The sequence below is a fragment of the Oncorhynchus nerka genome, linkage group LG27 (genome assembly GCF_034236695.1).
Source record: "Oncorhynchus nerka isolate Pitt River linkage group LG27, Oner_Uvic_2.0, whole genome shotgun sequence".
Classification (NCBI taxonomy): Eukaryota; Metazoa; Chordata; class Actinopteri; order Salmoniformes; family Salmonidae; genus Oncorhynchus; species Oncorhynchus nerka.
Window position 1 is genome coordinate 37,120,815 of NC_088422.1, and position 6,065 is coordinate 37,126,879.

A 6,065-nucleotide genomic window follows, 5' to 3' on the forward strand; every position below is an offset into this window, starting at 1 on the left:
GCTGACAAGGTACAAATCTGTCGTTCTGCCCCTGAACAGGCAGTTTAACCCACTGTTCCTAGGCCGTCATTGAAAATAAGAATTTGTTCTTAACTGACTTGCCTAGTAAAATAAAGGTAAAATAAATAAAATGTACAGTGGGGCAAAAAAGTATTTAGTCAGCCACCAATTGTGCAAGTTCTCCCACTTAAAAAGATGAGAGAGGCCTGTACACTTCAACTATGACAGACAGAATGAGAAGAAGAAAAAATCCAGAAAATCACATTGTAGGATTTTTAATGAATTTATTTGCAAATTATGGTGGAAAAAAAGCATTTGGTCACCTACAAATAAGCAAGATTTCTGGCTCTCACAGACCTGTAACTTCTTCTTTAAGAGGCTCCTCTATCCTCCACTCGTTACCTGTATTAATGGCACCTGTTTGAACTTATCAGTATAAAAGACACCTGTCCACAACCTCAAATAGTCACACTCCAAACTCCACTATGGCCAAGACCAAAGAGCTGTCAAAGGACACCAGAAACAAAATTGTAGACCTGCACCAGGCTGGAAAGACTGAATCTGCAACAGGTAAGCAGCTTGGTTTTGAAGAAATCAACTGTGGGAGCAATTATTAGGAAATGGAAGACATACAAGACCACTGATAATCTCCCTCGATCTGGGGCTCCACGCAAGATCTCACCCCGTGGGGTCAAAATGATCACAAGAACGGTGAGCAAAAATACCAGAATCACACGAGGGGACCTAGTGAATGACCTGCAGAGAGCTGGGACCAAAGTAACAAAGCCTACCATCAGTAACACACTACGCTGCCAGGGACTCAAATCCTGCAGAGGCCAGACGTGTCCCCCTGCTTAAGCCAGTACATGTCCAGGCCCGTCTGAAGTTTGCTAGAGAGCATTTGGATGATCCAGAAGAAGATTGGGAGAATGTCATATTGTCAGGTGAAACCAAAATATAACTTTTTGGTAAAAACTCAACTCATCGTGTTTGGAGGACAAAGAATGCTTAGTTGCATCCAAAGAACACCATACCTACTGTGAAGCATGGGGGTGGAAACATCATGCTTTGGGGCTGTTTTTCTGCAAAAGGACCAGGACGACTGATCCATGTAAAGGAAATAATGAATGGGGCCATGTATCGTGAGATTTTGAGTGAAAACCTCCTTCCATCAGCAAGGGCATGGAAGATGAAACGTGACTGGGTCTTTCAGCATGACAATGATCCCAAACACACCGCCCGGGCAACGAAGGAGTGGCTTCGTAAGAAGCATTTCAAGGTCCTGGAGTGGCCTAGCCAGTCTCCAGATCTCAACCCCATAGAAAATCTTTGGAGGGAGTTGAAAGTCTGTGTTGCCCAGCAACAGCCCCAAAACATCACTGCTCTAGAGGAGATCTGCATGGAGGAATGGGCCAAAATACCAGCAACAGTGTGTGAAAACCTTGTGAAGACTTACAGAAAACGTCTGACCTCTGTCATTGCCAACAAAGGGTATATAACAAAGCATTGAGATAAACTTTTGTTATTGACCAAATACTTATTTTCCACCACAATGTGATTTTCTGGATTTTTTCTTCTAATTTTGTCTGTCATAGTTGAAGTGTACCTATGATGAAAATTACAGACCTCTCTCATCTTTTTTAGTGGGAGAACTTGCACAATTGGTGGCTGACTAAATACGTTTTTGCCCCACTGTAATTACATTCCAAACTAAGTATTGTGGGCTACTATGTACATCCATGAAGAAGAAACCATATAAATTAATCTGAAAAACTGCATCTCCTCTTCTCCTGTGCGTTTGTTAGTGGTAGTCGAGCAAGTGAGTGTTGTCGTAGTTTTCTGTTGTTAGTAGCTAGTGCAGTAATACCCACAAGGACGGGGTAACGACTCATTTGTGGCCCAAAAACGAGAAGCTAGCTTTGAAGTGGGACTGGTTTGTCCAGTTGAAGCAAGTGGATTGGAGTATGGGAACCATGCACACGTCTACTGTATGTTGTGCTCATTTCACTCTGGAGGATTTCGATGGCTTAGTATAACCAGTGAAAGCCAGGATTCGGAATGAGACTGACTGAAACCAGATGCTGTACCGAGCTTGAACGTAAAGCCTGCAACCTCTATTTCCTACCGACCTACCGGTACATTGCGAGTGTCAGCAGTGATGGAGATAAAACTGATAAATTCAATGTGGATTTACCTCACTACATCGCTATTGGATTAACGGACTCTCCCTCTGCCGGTGAAATGGCCTCTCCCTCTGATGGCCTCTCCTTCACTCTTCTTTGACTTCGGTAGTTAACTCAGCCGTCAATCGTCAATTCTCCGATTGGCTTGCTGACTAAGATAACTGCATATACTGGTAACATTGTTTGATAACTGGTTAACTATTACTAGTCTGTTCAACCTCTCTTTCATATAGTCTGAGATTCCTAAAGATTGGAAAGCGGCCGCGGTCATCCCCCTCTTTCAAAGGGGGAGACACTCTAGACCCAAACTGTTACAGACCTATATCCATCCTGCCCTGACTTTCTAAAGTCTTGAAAAGCCAGGTGAACAAACAGATCACCAACCATCTCGAATCCCACCGTACCTTCTCTGCTATCAATCCGATTTCTGAGCTGGTCACGGGTGTACCTCAGCCACGCCCAAGGTCCTAAACAATATCATAACCACTATAGATTTAAAAAAAACAGTACTGTGCAGCCGTCTTCATCGACCTGGCCAAGGCTTTCAACTCTGTCAATCACCGTATTCTTATCGGCAGACTCAACAGCCTTGGTTTCTATAATGACTGCCTCGCCTGGTTCACTAACTACTTCTCAGATAGAGTTCAGTGTGTCAAATTGAAGGGCCTGTTGTCCGGACCTCTGGCAGTCTCTATGGGGGTGCCACAGGGTTCAATTCTCAAGCCGACTCTTTTTTCTGTATATTTCAATGATGTCACTCATGCTGCGGGTGATTATTTGATCCACCTCTACGCAGACGACACCATACTGTAAACATCTGGCCCTTCTTTGGACACTGTGTTAACAAACCTCCAAACGAGTTGATGCCATACAACACTCCTTCTGTGGCCTCCAACTGCTCTTAAATGCTAGTAAAACTAAATGCATGCTCTTCAACCGATCGCTGCACACACCCGCCCGCCTAGCATCACTACTCTGGACAGTTCTGACTTAGAATATGTGGACAACTACAAATGCCTAGGTGTCTGTCTAGACTGTAAACTCTCCTTCCAGACTCATATTAAGCATCTCCAATCCAAAATTAAATCTAGAATCTGCTTCCTATTTCGCAACAAAGCCTCCTTCACTCATGCTGCTAAACATACTCTCGTAAAACTGACTATCCTGCCGATCCTTGACTTCGGCGATGTAATTTACAAAATAGCCTCCAACACTCTACTCAGCAAATTGGATGCAGTCTATCACAGTGCCATCTGTTTTGTCACCAAAGCCCCATATACTACCCACCATTGAGACCTGTACGCTCTTGTTGGCTGGCCCTCGCTACATATTCGTCGCCAAACCCACTGGCTCCAGGTAATTTATAAGTCTTCGCTAGGTAAAGCTCCACCTTATCTCAGCTCACTGGTCACCATAGCAACACCCACTCGTAGCATGCGCTCCAGCAGGTATATTTCACTGGTCATCCCCAAAGCCAACACCTCATTTGTCCGCCTTTCCTTCCTCTGCTGCAATGACTGGAACAAATTGCAAAAATCACTTAAGTTGGAGACATATCTCCCTCACTAACTTCAAGCATTGGCTGTCAGAGCAGCTTACCGATCGCTGCAGCTGTACACAGCCCATCTGTAAATAGCCCATCCAACCTACTACCTACCTCATCCCCATATTTGTTTTTTTCTGCTCTTTTGCACACCAGTATTTAAACTTGCACATCCTCCTCTGCACATCTATCCCTCTAGTGTTAATTGCTAAATTGTAATTTCTTCGCCACTATGGCCTATTTATTGCCTTACTTCCTTAATTTGCACACACTGTATACAGATTTTCAATTGTGTTATTGATTGTACATTTGTTCATCCCATGTGTGTGTTGTTGTTTTTGTCGCACTACTTTGCTTTATCTTGGCCAGGTCGGAGTTGTAAAATGAGAACTTGTTCTCAACTGGCCTACCTGGTTAAATAAAGGTGCTTTTTTTTTTAATGGCGTTATGTATTTCGAAAAAATGCTGGTTTACTTTAATGAGCTAGGAATGCACTGGCTGACTCACGTAGTGCTAACGTAACGTTAGCAGGCTGGTAGGGCTAACATTAGCAGGCTTGTTGGCTAGCAGGCTTGTTAGCTAGCAAATTTGCAAGCTGATTTGTAACAATAAATTCATACAGTATTTGCTTGTAAATTCTCTGAAAATGTCATGGAAACCAGTATTCATGAGTGAAAACAATTTGTTTTAATTTAAAATGATACATTTTAAGTGATTTCTGTTGGGAGTTTAGAATTATAGGAAATAGGCTGGCTCGTCAGGTCCTCCATAGTAAGTCAAACCCTGCAAATGTTTTTTTACTGTGTGACTTCGTCATTCTGATCAGTTTAATGTAATAACTAAAAAAAATGGAAAAGTGAGGTGTAACTTTGCATTGGGACTTTTGATGTGTATTCTAATGCAAAACCATGTTACATATGATACGTTTATGCTACCTACCCTTTAAAGTGAAAAATCAGACTCTCAGAATGGAATTGCCCCTATTCACAATGCATTGTCAATTTTGTCACAAGTGAAGTTTTTTATTATGATTTTGTATTTTTCAATGTTCCTTCCTTGAATGAGAAGATAGGATATTTGTAATGTAGCGGAAATGTTTTGGCCTTGTGTTGTCTACTACAGTTTTGACGTCCACACCCAGTTTGGGAAAAATTGACATTTTGCAAACACACCATACTATGAAGTATTTAACGGCCAAATGAATAGGAATATGTTTGGCATAACTGCATATACTGTATATGGAAACATTGTATCTTATCTTAAATAGGAAACAGGCCTATCAATTAAACTTGCGAAACACTATGAAACTATTTGTTTCATGTCAAACTTTATCATGCAACAGTTTTTCCTCATGTGACTGGTGTCATGTTGCCAAATTTCAACTATCTGTAACGCTAATCTCACTCAAGACGCTCAATCCCTTTTCATCAGACTCATTCAGGTAGATAAACATTAATATACGACCGTTTGATACCTTACCTGTGTGTGATTTATGAAATGGAAATAAACATAAGTATTTTCCCCTCTTCTTTCTATCCCAGGACAGGAAAGAGATTTCAGAAACCGCTCAATTGTTCCGCCCCATGATGCCCGTTTGTCACGGGTGGGAGTCAGTGCCACTGGGTCCATTGCGGCTCAAACTATGGTGGAAGTGCAACAATAGGCAGCCTATAGGTAGTTTAACATCTAAAATGGCAGCCATGCTTCTCAGTTTCTACACAAGGCGGTTATCATTGTTGATGGATGATGACGTCAGATTTTGATGTCTTGACACGCTTTGGTCGTTTCGGATGAGGAAACATTCCTTCTCCTAGCCTACTCGCTTTAGCCTTGCAACAGTAACAATGTAACAAGCCTTGTCTAAATGGCAACTTTGTTTTGATGTCAATGCAAACTTAGTAAAAAAATAAAACATTGAGTCGGGGAGAGAGTGCATGGGGTGGATGCATTTTTTCCAATAAAATATATTTCAAGAAATGTTCTATGGTAGCCTAGATGCATTGTACAGCCTAACCTACCATTAAAAAAACATTTGTAACGTAACTAGTTACACCTGCTTACAACTGTGTTGTCAATAAACTGCAAACCGCAAGCTTTCACAGCATTGGGCAATCCAAACTGCTGTGAATGGGGATTACATAGGCTGTGTGTTTTTCTTTTATTTTGGCCTATTATTACAATGTTTACAATATTCAACCAAATAAAATACCATTGAATGTGATTCTAATAGGCTATAAATGTTGCAGGTCTGGGTAGAGCCATATACAGTATCCTCTGGGCACAACCAATTCATTGCATGTGCTTAAATTCTACTGAGTTTCCTTAAAAATATTATACCA

At 41.6% G+C, this 6,065-nt stretch overlaps 1 protein-coding gene across 1 annotated transcript in view; it reads right to left on the reverse strand.

Moving 5' to 3' along the window:
- LOC115111714 (septin-2-like) overlaps window positions 1-5,353 on the reverse strand; it is a 52,571-nt gene extending 47,218 nt beyond the window's left edge. Inside the window, exon 1 of the mRNA XM_029638063.2 lies at window positions 5,206-5,353. The gene's annotated coding sequence lies outside the window, so the exon portion shown is untranslated. The remainder of the gene's footprint in view (window positions 1-5,205) is intronic.
- Window positions 5,354-6,065: the final 712 nt, after the last annotated feature.